Here is an 18,942-nt window from a genome sequence, read left to right as displayed (position 1 = left end):
GGCAAGGACTGATTAGGAATAGTCAACATGGCTTTGTGCATGGGAAATCATGTCTCACAAACTTGATTTAGTTTTTTGAAGAAGTAACAAAGAGGATTGATGAGGGCAGAACGGTAGATGTGATCTTTATGGACTTCAGTAAGGCATTCGACAAGGTTCCCCATGAGAGACTGGTTAGCAAAGTTGGATCTCACGGAATACAGGGAGAACTAGCCATTTGGATACAGAACTGGCTCAAAGAAGACAGAGGGTGGTGATGGAGGGTTGTTTTTCAGACTGGAGGCCTGTGACCAGTGGAGTGTCACAAGGATTGGTGCTGGATCCACTACTTTTTATCGGTTACATAAATGATTTGGATGTGAGCATAAGAGGTACAGTTAGTAAGTTTGAGATGACACCAAAATTGGAGGTGGAAAGTAAAGCGAAGAAGGTTTCCTCAGATTACAACAGGATCTGGATCAGATGGGCCAATGGGCTGAGAAGTGGCAGATGGAGTTTAATTCAGATAAATGCGAGGTGCTGTATTTTGGGAAAGCAAATCTTAGCAGGAAATATACACTTAATGGTAACGTCCTCGGGAGTGTTGCTGAACAAAGAGACCTTGAAGTACAGGGTCATAGCTCATTGAAAGTGGAGTCGCAGGTAGATAGGATAGTGAAGAAGGCGTTTGGTATGCTTTCTTTTATTGCTCAGTGTATTGAGTACAGGAGTTGGGAGGTCATGTTGTGGCTAGAAGACATTGGTTAGGCCGCTGTTGGAATATTGCATACAATTCTGGTCTCCTTCCTAGCGGAAAGATGTTGTGAAACCTGAAAGGGTTCAGAAAAGATTTACAAGGATGTTGCCAGGGTTGGAGGATTTGAGCTATAAGAAGAGGCTGAATAGGTTAGGGTTGTTTTCCCTGGAGCGTCGGAGGCTGAGGGGTGACCTTATAGAGGTTTGCAAAATCATGAGAGGCATGGACAGGATAAATAGACAAAGTCTTTTCCTTGGGGTGGGAGAGTCTAGAACTAGAGGGCATAGGTTTAGGGTGAGAGGGGAAAGATATAAAAGAGACCTAAGTGGCAACTTTTTCATGCAGAGGATGGTACGTGTATGAAATGAGCTGCCAGAGGATGTGGTGGAAGCTGGTACAATTGCAACATTTAAGAGACATTTGGATGGGTATATGAATAGGAAGAGTTTGGAGGGATATGGGCCAGGTGCTGGCAGGTGGGACTAGATTGAGTTGGGATATCTAGTCGGCATGGACGAGTTGGGCAGAAGGGTCTGTTTCCATGCTGTACATCTCGATGACTCTGTGATATGATATAAACAGGAGTGTCTAAGTTTCTGTTCACTCTCAGATCTGACTCTGAGGAAGCTGGATTAGTGTCAAAGATTCTCCACGTGTAAACAAATAGTGACTTGGTGATGGGATACTGGTCTCTGTGAAGTTATTTCAAATGCATTAGTGTTGTTATTTATCCCTGGGGAATCATTAAAAGCATAGTTCAGTGGACCTTATCAAAGCAGAAACACAGTGACGTGAATTTTGCAGTGAATACTCTTACACAGGAGAAGAAAATCAGAAATGTATCTTGTTAATTTTTTGAAGAGATTTTATAACAGGAAGAATAGTCAGAAGAAAAGTAATGAAAGAAACAACAAGGGAAATAAAATCACCACAACAATAGAACTTGAAAGAACTTGAAATTGAAAATTAAAAGTTGATTCTCAAGCAACCAAATTGGATATTCTGGAAGTGCTTAAATGATTAAATAACACAATATTTTATCTTGCAGAAAGATATTGAAATGATTCTGGTCAGACCATATTTGGAGTATTGTGTGCAGTTTTGGGCCCCATATCTCAGGAAGGTTGTACTAGACCTGAAGTGTGTTCAAAGGAGAATGGTCCCAGGAATGAAAAGCTTAACATATGAGGTTTAAAGTTGATGGTGTTTAGAAGGACGAGGGGAGATCTAATTGAAATTTACAGATTACTGAATGGTCTGGACAGAGTGGATGTTGTGAAAATGTTTCCATTGGTAGGAGAGACTAGGACCTGAGGGCACATCCTTACAAGGAAGATCTTTTAGAACAGAGATAAGGAGAAACTTCTCCAGCCAGAGAGTGGGCAATCTATGGTATTCATTGCCACAGAAGGCTGTGGAAGCCAGGTCATTAAGTGTATTTAAGATTGACATAGATAGGTTCTTGAGTATCAAGGGGATCAAGGATTACAGGGAGAAAGGAGGACGATGAGGTTGAGAAACTTATCAGCCATGTTTGCTTGGCGGAACAGACTTGATGGACTGAATGGCTTAACTTCTGCTCCTATGTCTTAGGGTCTTATGAATTACAAATGATATTGCAGACTTATACATTAATTTGTATGAATAGGTCAAGAATATATAGGGGATGTGTTACCCATAAAACTTCCTTACAGACTCAATCTACAGAAGCTAGCTTAAATTGAAGATTAAGTTCATGATGGAAATAAAAACATTATGAGTTCATGTGAAAGTAGCTGGAAGTCAAGTATCACATTTCAAAAGGTTTCAAAAAGATCCTGCAATGATTATTGCAAATTCAACACTGTGACATACATGGGCTCATATCCCATTCCAAAATTGGACATGAATAATTTGTCAGCAAAATTCATTTGTTAAAAGGATATTCATAAGTTCCATTGATTTAGACAGCTACAAATATTCCAACTATTTGTGGCTCCTTTGTTTAATTTATTGAAGAAAGCAACGGAAATGAATGATCACAAAATGCCATGTAACATTGATAACTTGGAAACTGTGCTAAAACTGTACTGGCTTTTGCAATTTCAAGTTAAGAGAAGCCATCTAATTTGCTGTTGATGGTAATGACATTGATGTGGATACTACTCATTGATAGACTTCATGGAATGAGGATTATATGGCCTGGTAGGCACTTTTCAAAGAAACTGACGGCCTTCCAACAAAAAAAAAATGATAGTAGAGAAAGAAATAATGAACTTGCATACCATTTTGAAAGCTATGTGCCCAACAAATCAAAATAAATTGTCAATTTTGTGGACCTTAGCTCGTGACTTCTTTGCATAACATTTATGAAAAGAATATATGGTTGTTTCATTGGAGTTTAATACTCTAACCAGACAATTTAGAAACTAATGATTTAGCTGGCATGGGCAATATTTTTACAGATCCTTTATCAAATGAATGCATGAAGGAAACCAAATGCCATAAATCAAATTGACTTTATTAAAATATGATGTTTTTTAATGAAACTCGTTGCATGTTTAATGTAAATATGTTATTACGATTATTTTGACATATAAATAGTGTTAAGAACTTTTTAATTTAAAAACATGAAAATACTTATTAAGTATTCATTGTTATTCTTCTTTGGGTAGAGGTGTGAAGAAGAGTGTATAATTAATGTATTTCAAATTCATTTTTGAAATTAACATTTCAAATTGAGGCAGATGGCTGCTAGTTACTTTGGTGAGGAGCTTTCCTTCCTATACATACACATTAAATCTGCTGAAAGCAGACCCCAGTGAGCTTATTGGAAAATGTTTATGCTATTGGGTTTATAACAGTCAAGGAAACATCTGAGGTTATTATTTTAATTTTAATTAAGAAGAATCTAAGATTGACCAAGTTATTCCTAAATTCCATTTTAGAATTCAGCTCAGCACCAATTTAGTTTCTGTCCTGAAAGGAATTTAGGGCACTTCAAGGAACCAATTACCTCAGAAGTTTGGAGGTTGTAAAGCTTTCAAACCTGGATAGCTGGTTAAAACTTTGCATATTATTGAAACTGAGAGATTTCCATCTCTAAAAACTTGTGAGGTGTTCATTTCAACAGGCATGGGAAGAACCAATCAAATTGTCTCCAATGATAATAGAAGACAGATTGTAAGGAGTCAGCTAAAGAAAACTTAAAATATCCAAAGTTAAAAATCACACAACATCAGGTTATAGTCCAACAGGTTTAATTGGAAGCACACTAGCTTTCAGAGCGACGCTCCATGCGTCGCTCCGAAAGCTAGTGTGCTTCCAATTAAACATGTTGGACTATAACCTGGTGTTGTGTGATTTTTAATTTTGTACACCCCAGTCCAACACCGGCATCTCCGAATTAAAATATCCAGGTGGAGATGTAAACTCTCTGGGTTTGAGTCTTCGTGATGGATAGAGTTAAGAAATAGGGTAAAATTAAGATGTGCTATTTGCTTGAAACTCTTTCCAAAAATGTCTACATTTGAATAATTTGTTTATTTTTAACATTTTCATTTGGGAATAAACTGCTGTCCTGTTGTTGAAAAAAATCTTCAGCTGTGAATGAAGTGAACAAGCTAATCAAATAATGAAAAGAAAAAATGGCATGACTGTAGTGAAAGAAATTACTTAAAATACAATTCAAAATATTCAGAATTTGAAGAGGTTCCAGGAAGTACTGTACAGAAAAGGGCAGGACTGTGATGGACTTGAAGCATAGCCAAACATCTGTGACAGAAACCAAACAGGAGAATTACTTGAGCTATAACAAATCAGGAAGATGAAAGACACTAGAAGCGAATTGGCAAGATTTGTATTAAAGCAGTACAAAGTAAGTAGTTCATAGAATTGTAGAATCCCAACAGTGTGGAAGGAGGCCATTTGGCCCATCATGTCTGCACTGACCCTCAGAAAAGGGTCCCGCCCAAATCCATCCCCCATTCTATCCCCATAACCCCATATGTACCATGGCTAATCCACCTATCCTGCACATCCCTGAGCTTTACAAAAAATTTAGCATGGCCAATCCACCTAACCTGCACATCTTTGGACAGTATGGGGAAACCATTGCACCCAGAGGAAACCCACACAGACACAGAGAAAATGTGCAAACTCCACACAGGTAGTTGTGCAAGGGTGGTGTGGCGGCTCAGTGGTTAGCAATGCTGCCTCACAGAGCTAGGGTCCCAGGTTCGATTCCAGTATTGGGTGATTGTCTGTGTGGAGTTTGCATGTTCTCCCTATGTCTGTGTGGATTTCTTCAGTGTACTCCAGTTTCTTCCCACTGTCCAAAGATGTACAGGTTAGGTTAATTGGCCATGCTAAATTGCCCCATAATGTTTAGGGTCAGGTGCATTGGTCAGGGATAAACGTAGGGGAATGGGTTTCGGTGGGGTACTCTTCAGAAGGTCGGTGTGGACTTGTTGGACCAAAGGGCCTGGAGAGATTCTATTCTGTGGGAGGCTGGAATTGAACCCAGGTCCCTGGCACTATGAGCCAGCAGTGGTAACCACTGAGCCAGTGTGATTAAAAGAACAGGCATTCAAATATTACAAAATTGCAGAATGGCCCACAATGCCCAACAAGTGCATTGTCTTTTCATACATGATACCTTACAACTAAATTGCAAATCCCTTCTCATGAAAGGAACTCTTCTAATGGTTACTTGTCTAAGGTCTGGTTCAATGCTGTTCTCCAGTTCTCCAAGCTTATTAGTTTAGTGGCTTGCTTTCTCTTTTTTTTATTTGCTTGTCCTTCACAATAATTCACAGCTACATTGGTGCACTTGAAACATAGCAACATAAAAATTAGGAGCAGGAGTCGATCCCTAAGCCCTTCGAGCCAGCTCCATTAATCAATTTGATCCTGGTTGATCACAGTTAATCTTGATTGATTGTGGTTGATCACAATTGATTCTGGTTGATGCTGGTTTATGCTGGTTGATCCCGGTTGATCCTGGTTGATCACAGTTGATCCTGATCCGAGTTGATCCTAGCTGATCATGGTTAATCCTGGTTGGTCATGGTTGAGCCTCCTTTTGAGTATTGAAGCTGTTGAAACTTGATGCCTTTAATGCATTAAACTTTATCAATGCAGTTTTTCAATATGTTCTGAAACTTGGCCTACACGAACTTTCATTACAGATAATTCCATAGGTTCTCTACTCTTTGAATGAAGACATCTTTCATCATCTCACTCTTAAATGGCCTCATCAATATTATAAGACTATAACAACTTGTTTTCAAATCCCCAAACAGATAAATCATCCTCCCTGAATCTAGTCTCTTGGGCCCTGTTAGAATTTTATACATTTCAATCCAATCTCCTCTCACCCTTCTAAACTCTAATGAATATAAGCCCAGTCGAATAAATGTCTCCTCATAGAAGGTCCTGCCATTCTCCGTATCAGCCTAGAGAATCTCTGCAGCATTCACTCTTCTAGTGTACCTTCAGTGAAAACCTTTAGAAATGGCCAGAAGTTAGGGGACAACCTCACTCACCCAGAAATGGGCATCCATTGAAATATACAGGATGGTCCAAAAGGGACAGAATTCCAACTGGACCAAACAGATCAATTTTTAAAAGAGTAGTCAAGGATTGTTTTCACCCTTAATAATTCAAGCTGAGGATCTCTCCTGGTTATCAGTATGGTCTTAGGGAGCCAAGCCAGCCAAATAGTCTGAGGACCTACAGACAATAATGTTATAGAAGTCTATTTTGTAAGCACATTCCTCTGGGCAGTTTTCATTATCTTGAGAACAACGCCCAATTTTTGCCTCCCTGATCATATTAGTCTTACTGGACTTAGGAGAATATTTACACCCTGATGTGTTTTTAGTGGTGAATGTTAAATTGCCCCTGATTCTAGAAACCTAATAGTAGGATTTCAAAGTTTGGGAGAAGATTTGTAGCTCGGGTGCTCGTTATTGTGGTTCTGTTTGCCGAGCTGGAAATCTTTGTTGCAAACGTTTCGTCCCCTGTCTAGGTGACATCCTCAGTGCTTGGGAGCCTCCTGTGAAACGCTTCTGTGGTGTTTCCTCTGGCATTTATAGTGGCCTGTCCCTGCCGCTTCCGGTTGTCAGTTTCAGCTGTCCGCTGTAGTGGCCGGTATATTGGGGTCCAGGTCGATGTGTTTGTTGATGGAGTTTGTGGATGAGTGCCATGCTTCTAGGAATTCCCTGGCTGTTCTTTGTTTGGTTTGCCCTATAATGGTAGTGTTGTCCCAGTCGAATTCATGTTGCTTGTTGTCTGCGTGTGTGGCTACTAAGGATAGCTGGTCGTGGCATTTCGCGGCTAGTTGATGTTCATGGATGTGGATTGTTAGCTGTCTTCCTGTTTGTCCTATATAGTGTTTTGTGCAGTCCTTGCATGGGATTTTGTACACTACATTAGTTTTGCTCATGTTGGGTATCGAGTCCTTCGTTCTGGTGAGTTGTTGTCTGAGGGTGGCTGTTGGTTTGTGTGCTGTTATAAGTCCTAGTGGTCGCAGTAGTCTGGCTGTCAGTTCTGAAATGCTCCTGATGTATGGTAGTGTGGCTAGTCCTTTGGGTTGCGGCATGTCCTCGTTCCGTTGTCTTTCTCTTAGGCATCTGTTGATGAAGTTGCGTGGGTATCCGTTTTTGGCGAATACCTTGTACAGGTGTTCCTCTTCCTCTTTTTGCAGTTCTGGTGTGCTGCAGTGTGTTGTGGCCCTTTTGAATAGTGTCTTGATGCAACTTCATTTGTGTGTGTTGGGGTGGTTGCTTTCATAGTTCAGGACTTGGTCTGTGTGTGTAGCTTTCCTGTATACCTTTGTGGTGAATTCTCCGTTCGGTGTTCTCTGTACCATCACGTCTAGGAATGGGAGTTGGTTATCCTTTTCTTCTTCTCTCGTGAATCGGATTCCTGTTAGTGTCGTGTTGATGATCCGGTGTGTTTTCTCTATTTCTGTGTTTTTAATGATTACAAAGGTGTCATCAACATATCTGACCCAGAGTTTGGGTTGAATTTGTGGTAAGACTGTTTGTTCTAACCTTTGCATTACTGCTTCTGCTATGAATCCAGAGATCGGTGAGCCCATGGGTGTTCAGTTGATTTGTTCGTATATCTGGTTGTTGAATGTGAAGTGTGTTGTGAGGCACAAGTCCAGTAGTTTAAGTATGCCGTCTTTGTTGATAGGTTCCACGTCCTGTTGTCTGTTCTGTATGTCCAGCAGGTTGGCTATTGTTTCTCTGGCTAGGGTTTTGTCAATATAGGTGAACAGTGCCGTTACGTCGAATGAGATCATAGTTTCTTCCTTGTCTATGTGTATATTTCTGATGATGTCCAAGAATTCCTGTGTTGACTGTATAGAGTGTCTGGATCTGCTGATCAGGTGTTTCAGTTTCTGCTGTAGTTCTTTAGCCAGTTTGTGTGATGGTGTCCCTGGTAGTGATACTATGGGTCTGAGTGGGATGTCTGGTTTGTGCACTTTAGGTAATCCATAGAATCTGGGGGTGTTGTTGCTTTCAGGTTTCATTCTTTGTAGGTCAGACCTGGTTATCTGTCCGTTTTTTTGTAGATTCCTCAGTGTGTTATTTATCCTATTGGTGAGCTGTGGGGTGGGGTCAAACTCCCTCTTTTGGTAGGTGTTGGTATCTGCAAGTAGTTGTTGTGCTTTTTGGGTGTATTCTGCTTTGTCCAGGATGACCGTCATTCTGCCTTTGTCTGCTGGTAGTATCATTATGTTCTTATCGTTTCTTAGTGATTTTAGTGCTTCCCTCTCCTTGGTGTTGAGGTTATGTGTTTGTCTTTTCCTAGTAGTAGGATGTTAAAAATTGAGAGGGAGTGTGTTGTGGAGGTCACTGTTGGGCCATTTCAGCACTCAAATTCCATAGAATCATGGGGCCCTTACTTCTTCATTATATTGCTTTGTACATGAACTTTACTTCAGAATTAATAATGGTAAAACACCATTTCTGTCATATTACTTCAGAACGTCATTACTTCAATAAGGTCACCTCACTTGTAAAAGATAGAATATGTAACTCTTGAACTGTTCCTGAAAAGTTACATACATATTCTATGTAATTACATGCAGTGTTAACTGTCTATTTACTTGAAAGATTGAAATGTTCTTTGGATTAGTAATCAGCCTTTACAGAAGTGCAGAGTTATTTGCAGATGGATCCACCAACAGTGCACAATGTCTTTCACTGATCAGAATACTTCGACACAATGGTTCCAATGCCTTCATGTTCACTCTTTCATTCCTTACTTACTCTTACTCACTCACTCACTCACTCACGCACACTCTCTCTTTCTCTATCTGAGCCTTGAATATATCTAATGACCCAGCCTTAACAGGCCCCTACAAAGCAGAATTCCACAAATTCAAAGAGAACAAAATCCTCCTCATCTCTGTTTAAACTGTATGATCCCTTATTCTGAGATTATGTGTTCTTGCCCTAGACTCTTCCACAATGGTAAATAACTTTTCTACATCTACCTTGTCAATTCCCCTAAAATCCCTATATGTTTCAATAAAATTGCCTCTTATTCCAATGAGAACATGACCAACTACTCAACATTTCCTCATACCCAGTATTAGCCTCATGAACATCTCTAAACTACATCTGATGCCAATATATTTTTTAGTAGATAAAGTGCCCCAAATGGTTCTCATATTTCAGCTGTGATTTGATTAGTTACTTATATTCCTTTTAGCAAACCCTTCCTAATTTTAGGCTCTATTCCTTTTAAATAGAGACTAAAATCCATTTACCTTCGCCAATATCTACTGAAATTGATAGCAAGGTTTTTGTGATTCATGCATGAGGACTCTCAAATCTCACTCTTCTGCAGATTTTGTGCTGTCTTTCTCCATTGAACTAATATTTAGCTCCTCTACCCTTCCTGCTAAAATACCACATACTTCCTCACACTATATTTCATCTGCCAAATATTTGCCCTGTCTGTATGCCTTTGCAGATTTCTTATAACATCCTGACCACTTGCTTTCCCAGCTGTTTCTTCGTCATCCTCAAACTTGAGTATAGTGCATTCATTTTCCTCATTGAAGTTTTTAATATGTATTTAATAATTGCAGCCCTAGCACAGACCCCTGTGGCACTTCATTAGTTATAGGATTCAGTCCCGAAAATGCCACTCTCCCCACCCTTTTTTCACCTACACACCAATCATTGAGCCACACATTTAACTTCTTCATTTTATTCACCCTATTTCAGTTTGCTCATGGCTCAGGTAGTAATCCAGAGATTAGAACTAGAATTGGGTTTATTGTCACATGCACGCAAGTACAGGAGTACAGTGAAAATGTTCACAATGTGACCCCTCATGGAGCCACATCAGGTAAAAGGTACTTAGTTTTAGGTTAGATTAGACAGTCGGAAAACAGGCCATTTGGCCCAACAGGTGCACAATGACACTCCGAAAAGTAACCCACCTGGACCCATTTTCCTCTGACTAATGCACCTAACACTATAGGCAATTTAGCAAGGCCAATTCACCTGACCTGCTCATCTTTGGATTGTTACAAGATTAGATACAAAAATCGATAACTAAAGAAAACAAATGTTACATTACCTTACAGTGATTCATTGTATAAGTTAGAAAATAAGAAATAAAGTTAAAAGAATGAACGTTACAGTCAGATGAACAGATCGATCATCTTTGCAAGCTGCTGATTGCTAAGTGTCTGAACCATTCCGCAGTCCAACAACTATCCCCACTGTGCTCCAACCCTCAGCCACTCCAAGGTAAACTTTCACATCAAACAGAACTCACATCTTTCGGCAAGGTTAATGAAAAGATTCCTTCTTCTGAAGCTGGTTGTATGGTTTCTGGTAATTTATCTCTATTTTGGTTATAGACAGGCTATAACATTGAGGGAGGTGATTTTGAATAAGTTTGCATAAATTAAAACAAGTTAAATCATACAGTGACAGACTCCAAATATATCCATAATGTTGCTGATTATAATGGAGTTTCGGAAATTAGGGATTGGTATATGATCGTCAAAATTTGGTTGCAATGCTGTCCCTTGCAATGCTGTCTCAGTTTCTACCTGAAATGCTTCCCTGAAGGTGAATTCTAACTTGTGAAAGATGTAAGTTAATACAACCCATGGCAAGGTGGCTCAGTGGTTAGCACTGCTGCCTCACAGCACCAGGGACCAAGGTTTGATCCCAGCCTCAGGTGACTGTGTGGAGTTTGCACATTCTCCCCATGTCTGTGTGGGTTTCCTCCGGGTGCTCCGGTTTCCTCCCACAGTCCAAAAATGTGCAGGTCAGGTGAATTGGCCATGCTAAGTTGCCCGTAGTGTTAGGGGCATTAGTCAGAGGGAAATGGGTCTGGGTGGGTTACTCTTTGGAGGGTTGGTGTGGACTGGTTGGGCCGAAGGGCCTGTTTCCACACTGTAGGGAATCTAATCTAATCATTTAATTGCTTGCAATTAATTCAGTCTCAAAATTAGCAGCACTTCTCATTTATAGCATTCTTTTTTTAAAAAATAAAGTGAATAGTTTAAAACAATATGGGTTATGACAGTGGAGTTGAATTTTATAAGGTCATTTTCCCTTAAGCATCTCCAAATGCTTTTCTTCTCACATAAAGCATGTGTTAATAAACTTGCTCTGAGATGTATTAAGGCAGACTTTACAGCTTTAAAGATTTTTATATTATACCTGCAGATGTTCTTCAGTGATACTGTCAAACAGCATAGTTTGAGAAAAAGAGATGGAAAATTATTTTCTTAAGCTTATTTTAATATAATGAAAGAAGTGTTTGTCCTTGGGTATTTATTGCAATTGCAGAAGGAAATAAATAACTTTTCAATATTTTTATCAAGAATGGAAAAATGAAAAAAATGTCAAAAACTTAGATATTAATTCTGTTCTGGATATTCCAGAAAAAATAATTCAGGTGCCACATGATGTTACCTGGATGCATTACCCCATTTTATGTGAGCAAGCATTCCTGCCAATATTGTAATCAGGAAAGTGGAATATAAAACATTGATTGTACATCCATCAAAATGTTTTGACTGTCCCAAAACATTTTGTCAGTGTATTGGAGCCTACAAGCCAATTGAATTGGTAAGCAAAGTTCAGCGCTCATTTGCCAAACAAGCTGAGGAGATGAGAGTTTGGTATTACAATAGTATTCAGCACATTGCATTATAGAGATAGCATATGTTATACTCTACACTTGCAGGGAAGCTGAAACCCCAGTAAGTTAAGACGAGGTGGCTTAAAAGTGAGAGAGCTTTATAAACTGGGTGTTTATCACACGGTACCATGGGTTATTTAGCAAATGCATTTAAAATAATATAGCAGTGAATTACAAGAAGACGTTCCTTACATAAAGAGTGCTGTTGCACCAATGGGTAAAGTGATATTGTTACAAGAGTTTCATGTTTTACAGTGACAATATGTTTCCTTTATAAGGACTTTCCTCAGCATTGTTCCAGTCCAAGACTTCTGCACATATTGAATAGCATTAGCATATAAATCAAAAGAATGGCAATAAAGCAGATGAATAGAAACCAAAGACAGAAGGTGATCATATTTAATGGTGATGCTTTTAACACAACTAATCTGTTTTATTTATGTCATTCTTATTGGAGAGTGTCATCAACCTAGCTCTCTGGGTAATATCCTCACAGCTTTCAAAATATGCACATTTTTAACACATAAAAATAAAAAAAACTTTATTCATTTTCAGTGTTAATATTCTGAAATAGAATTTTTTAAAAGCCAGATAGTTGTGCATCATATATTCTGTAAATAAATCAGATAATTCTAACTCAGGCAGCTCATGCACAGAAAAATGTCATCTTGAAATATTGGGAATGTATTATGAGATAGGAGTAATTATTTTATTAGCCGTAGTAATAATTCTGTTTATGAGGTGGGTATTAGCATGTTTAATCATTACTGATCAGGTACTGGGAAGCAACATCAAGGCCATCTGTGACTTACTTAGTTTAACTTCACAAATTGGGCATGAAATACCTCAGATGGCAAAAGAGGTGGCACAGATGGCAAGGTCTCCAAACCTGTATACAAATTATTTTTACGCAGAGGTTATTCTGTATCACCATGTAAACTTGCACTGAATATCAATCCACAAGAGAGTCATGAAACTTAGGTGAAACCAATATTAATGACAAAACATTGAAAATACTGACTATTTCGCTTGAAATATATTAGATAATAGAATGTACAATATTGATTCAGACTTCAGGGGAAAAAAAAAGTGCTTTCAAGAAATTTCATTGGATTGGCTTTCCCTATTGATGAAATAAAATTCGCTAACCCTGCTTTGTATAATTGTATTGCTATATGGGTTTCTGCAAGTATGAATACATTTTTTCTCAACTGCTTTATTTGCTGATTCTGCTGCCTTTCTTTTCATTTTCAAAGACTCAGAATTGTTTTCAGGTGCAATGAGTTTTTGAAGCTGTGTTTTTGCTGAGTTCACATTTTTGAAGTGATACAGTGGAAGAATAGAACAGATATTTATGCTGAGCCCTCTTTAAACATAATATAGCAAGGTGCTTTGCAAGAGCTTTCTTTTAGAAAAACATTAGGTGCCCTGTACCTGTGGAGATGTAGCAGCAATGATGTAAAGTGAGTTGATGGATAGGAAACAAAGAGGAGAAATTATGTTGCTGGGATTTTAGAGTGCTATGGCCCCTAACTTATTGCTGGGACACTTTTATTCTCTGTATATAATGGGATTGACTTATAATTGTTAGGGGGTTCCAGACTTAAGCACAAAATTAAGAGATTTGGAAATTCCTATGTTACTATGCCCAGTGTAGCCTAACATCTTCTCACTGTTTACACACTTACAAATAGCTCAATGCACACGTTTTTATTCAGCAACAACAGAAATGAAGAATAACAACAAACAAAATCTGGAACATTCAGGATAGAGATTAAAAGATTTCAAGATATCCAAGATATCAAGACTAATGGGGATATGAGGTAGAGGACCTGCCATAATCTTGTTAGGTGGTAAAGTGATGTCAATGGACCAATTGGCCTACAACTGCTCCTATTGCGTATGATCCTCTACCCCACTCCTGTTCCTCCCATAGTTATACTAAAGTCTGTTTAAGAATTAGACTATACTCGGATGCTGCCTGACCTGCTGTGCTTTTCCAGCACCACTCTGATCTAAACTCTGATTTCCAGCATCTGCAGTCCTCACTTTTACCTTTATGGATAAGCTCCCAACAGAAAGGGACAAGAGGTCAATTTATGGAACTGCCTAAACATGAGGCTGTACTGGGGAGAGGCTCAAAATTTACAGCTTCAAGTCAGTAATGATTACATAATTTATGTAATATCTATAGTGCTAACATTTAGGTTAATCAGTTGGTCAATGAAAGCCGAGTCTTTGAGTTATCTGGACACTGTGCCCTATGTTTTACCAGTCTGTGGGATGCTGTCAAATGTGAAGTGAATTATCCCCAGCTCTTTGAAAATATTATAGGATCTACCATGTTCCTAAAAATATTATTCTGTCACTTGCTAGAATTCAATGTTCCCACCTTGCAATTGAGTTAAATGCATTGCAGTGCTAACTGGACACTATTCACAGAATATGACATAAAATTGTGATGTGATATATGATCAGGGGCCAGTTGAAATAGATGAAGAAAATATTGTACATTAAAATTTCCTAATCAAAATGCTCTCTGACCAAAATGGACAGCTCCCAAAAATGCATACTTCAACCATGATAAATAATTCATAAAACGATGACTGATTCCCAGTTACTGGCATAAAGATTATGTCGGAACAACACCTCAATTAGACTGTGAGGAAGACAAAGAACAGATAAAACAATTAATAGTAACAGCTCTGGTGGGTTAGAAAAAAAAGTGTTACATCTCTATTCTGCTGCTAATGTGATATGCAAATTTACCTCCTGACATCTACTATAGTACAACCTTACCTAAACTTAAGCAAATGATACAAACGTTTGTCCAATTAAAATATTAAAAGAAGCTTAACATGATTTCTATCTTGACAACCAAAAGTATCAACACAGATCTTCCAGTCAACATAATGGTGAAGTTAATGGTATTTAAAATTATTGCACACAAATTAGAAGATGTCCAGTTGTTCTTTTTTTTGAAATCCGGATATTGTTGTCCCAATTATGTTACACTTCCCTTAGCTTTGTAAAGAAAACATTTTGCCGTCAAATTATCTTTGAAATCCAATGAATGGTGTGAAATTGCTGCATCTGGACAGCAGTCACAAACTAATTGCAACTGAACTCAGCTGCTCATCCATTTTAATCTTAAATGTTCTTTCATAGCATCCAGGCATTGCTGGGAAGGCCACCATTTGTTACCCATCTGGAATAAAAAGGCAATTAAGAATCAAATACATTGCTGTGGGTCTGGAATCACATGTAGACTAGATTAATTGTAAGGACAATAGATTTCCTTCCCCATTATTGAACCAGATGGGTTCAATGACAATTAGAGATGGTTTTAGAGTCAGTACATCTGAGAAAAGCTTTTATTCTATCAACAAGTGATTTAACTTTAAAAAACATCCACTCTATTTAGGCTTTTTCTCTCAGATAATGCACTGTTAAATTCACAACTCTTCCATCTGGTTTTGTAAAGTTGCCTGACCATTGCTCAGGCCCCAAATGCCCTCCTGCTCTCATTTGGCCGCACTTTCAGCAACTTGTCAATGATTTCTTTTCTAAAAAGTTAACTATTCAAAGGTAAGTTTTCCTCATGAAAGACACCACGATGTGTTCTGCTACAGCAAATTATACCTTGTTGGATGAGCTTTAAAAGATGCATTAATGTTTTCATTCAGATCAAGAAAGGTGCTTACAATCTGAGAATTGCCTTTTCACAAGTTGCTTATCCAAGATTCACAAGAGATTCCTGAGTTAACAAAGTCATCTCATTAATATTTGTGAAATGAAATGCTGAAATAATTAATTCAGTCTTCAGGGTGTTCTACCTATGAGGTGACCAATATTTCTAAGTTCTATATTAAGTATATACTCTGTTACTAAGACATGCTTGTGTCAAACATTAGTTTTCAACTTACTGGATGAAGACAAACATTGGACATTTGATAAAGGCAGTTTTAATTGATACAAGAGATAAAATCTTCACTGGAAAATTTTAAATGAGTGGGGTAGGGAAACTGAACTGGATAGGAGTCCAAGTTTCTCAATAACAATCAGGGTAAACGTTTGCTAAACAAAAAAAAACTGCAGATGCTGGAAAACAGAAACAAGTACAGAAATTGCTGGGAAAACTTAGCAGGTCTGGCAGCAGAGAAAAAGCAGAGTTAATGTTTCAGGTCCAGTTCTGAAGAAGGGTCACGGGACCTGAAATGTTAACTCCATTTTCTCTTCACAGATGCTGCCAGACCTGTTCATTCTCTGTAATTACTGTTTTTGTAAATGTTTGCTATTATGTTATCAGAACTTTACAGCCACATCGGTTTCTCTGATTGAAAGCAACAGGAACGTCTTTTGCATTCATTAGTATACCACGAATACTGAGCAACACCCCAGCCCACTGGAACTATATTCACAGACACAATCTTATTACCCAAAATCAGGAAACACATCTGTTCACAAACCAGATTAGATATAAGAGGTGTGTAATTGGAGGGGTCCACTGCTTTGTCCAACATCTGGTGAGTAAGTTAGGAGTGAGGCATAAAGAAGCATCAATGTAATGGGAGATTGACAGATAATATGGAAAGAGGGACAGACTTGATTAAAAGTAAAGGTATATATTGGAACTTAAAAGGCATGATTGTCAGGGACATTGAGAGGATCTTGAGAAATAGAGGGATGAAAACTGAGATGCAGAGAGGAGAGTAATATAGGAGAAAGAGAGACAAGGAAGGGTGGCAGCTGGGTATTAACAGGATGGAAGAAATAGCAACACAACTGAATGAAGAGGGTGTATGGAAAAATTGGGCATTAGGACATCATTAGATGTGGCGTCTGGAAAAGCACAGAAATATCCAGAGAGATAGTGAAAGAGTCAACAGTTAAGAGAGAGGGAGGAGTAGAAATGGAATCGAGGGATAAGAGACAACATTTATTTGGGGGAAGTGTATGCAAAAAGAGCAAGGGTAGAAGATGAAAAAGTTGAAATCAGAATTGAGCATCATCACCTTTCACCAAGTCATTTTCCAGATGAGGATTCTAGACAATGCACAGTGCAAAAGGAAAGGGCCCCAAATCTGTTTGCACGTGTCCAAGCAGAGCTATTACACTTCTAAAACCTGAACGTTGAACTGGAAATACCAAAAGCTATTGCAGGAGCAATCCCTGAGAAACCTTTTGTGTTGAATCTAAACAATCATTACACGTTAAATGTGATTAAGAAGAAAAAGTAGCAAAAATCAAACTCCTGACCATTTGTCATCATTCATAACCTTTCACAAGGACAGGTAAAATTCACCAGCAGTGCTGATGGTACAGGTCTGTGGGTGGGAGGGGAATTATTGCATACTCAGCTGAGGGGAGCCATTCACGTGATACTGAGAGTTAATAATGTGGAGATGAAACCTTTTGCAGGTTGAATTTTCCATTGTACAAGGTTGCCTCATGGATGATGATGAAGGGTAAACAGATTCACATTGTGCCAGTTATTACATGTGTAAAAGCAACGTTGATGTAAAGAACATAAATATCTTGTATCAGCACTAGTAATAGAGTAGAAATAGTCATGGGTTAGTGAGCTTGAACTTCTCCATGTGCAGGCAACAAGACAGGTTTTCATTCAAGGCAAGAACACCCTGATAAGGCTCCAAAGTTTCTATTGATTATGAAAGATGCCAAATATAAAGCAACATTTCATTCCTGTTCTTTGCTCACCGATCTGTAATTCCACATCAGATGTGGGAAACACTGAACCCAGGAGCTGTCTTATTTTGGGGAGACATTGGCCAAGTGGTATTATTGCTGGACTGTTAATCTAGACAATGTCTGGGGGACCCACATTCGAATCCCACCATGGCATATGGAGAATTTGAATTCAATTTTTAAAAACATGGAATTAAAGTTTAATGAATCCATTGTCAATTGTTGTAAGAACTCATTTGGTTCACTTATGCCCTTCAGAAAAGGAAATTGGCACCCTTAGCTGGTCTGGCCTACATGTGATTCCAGACCCACAGCAAAGTGGTTGAATCTTAACTGCCTTCTGGGCAACTAGGGATGGGCAATAAAAGCAGGCGTAGCCAGCAATGCCCTTATCCCATGAATGAATAAAGATTCTGAAGATAAAGATGAAGGCAAAAAGGAATGACAGCAGAAGCAGACACATGAAGCTCCAAAGGAATGAGCTATGGAGAGGGGAACCAGGATCTTCAGCAGCATTGATCCGTCTACAGAGAAAGAGAGAACAGAAAATTTTAAGTAACTTCCAGGTGAGTGAGGGGGAGTGTAAGACTCATCTTTGTGTGCCTCAAAGTCCTGACTCTGCAGGAAGATCTGTGAATGTTACAGAGTTACAGAGTTACAGAGTCATACAGCACAGAAACAGACCCTTCGGTCCAACTTGACCATGCTGACCAGGTTTCCCAAACTAAACTAGTCCCATTTGCCTGTGTTGGGCCCATAGCCCTCGAAATCCTTCCTATTCACGTACCTGTTTAAGCACCTTTTAAATGTAGTAACTGCATCGACCACGTCCTCTGGCAGTTCATTCCATACACGCACTGCCCGTTGTGTGAAAAGGTTGCCTCTCAGGTACTTTTTAAATCTTTTCCCCCTCACCTCTAACCTATCCTAGGGACATTTTCTATTCACCTTCTTAATGCCCTTCATGAGTTAGTAAACATCTGTAAGGTCAACCCTTAACCACCTACACTCCAGGGAGAAAATGTTCCAGTCTATCCTTGTAACTCAAACCCTACAATGAAGACAGTCTGCCAAACACTTTCTTCACGACCCTGTCTGCCTGTGGTACCACTTTCAAGGAATGATGGAACTGAACTCATTAGGTTTCTCTGTTGGACCATAATCTCCAGGACCCTATCACTAACTCTGTGAAACCTTGTACTTTTCTGGCTTGTCCATGTTTCAGCTTCTCTCTTCTGTCCAACATCTACTGAACAGTCTCAAGCTCGCTCATTCCTGCACTCCTGAAGTCTCTTAAGCGTCCATCTCTCTTGACTTCAGAGAGG

Source organism: Chiloscyllium plagiosum, unplaced genomic scaffold (assembly GCF_037043375.1).
Source record: "Chiloscyllium plagiosum isolate Xiang-an unplaced genomic scaffold, Cpla_swu_hap1 HiC_scaffold_18, whole genome shotgun sequence".
NCBI classification, from domain to species: Eukaryota; Metazoa; Chordata; class Chondrichthyes; order Orectolobiformes; family Hemiscylliidae; genus Chiloscyllium; species Chiloscyllium plagiosum.
The sequence above is the reverse complement of the archived record's forward strand: the minus strand, read 5'-3'. Positions refer to the sequence as shown.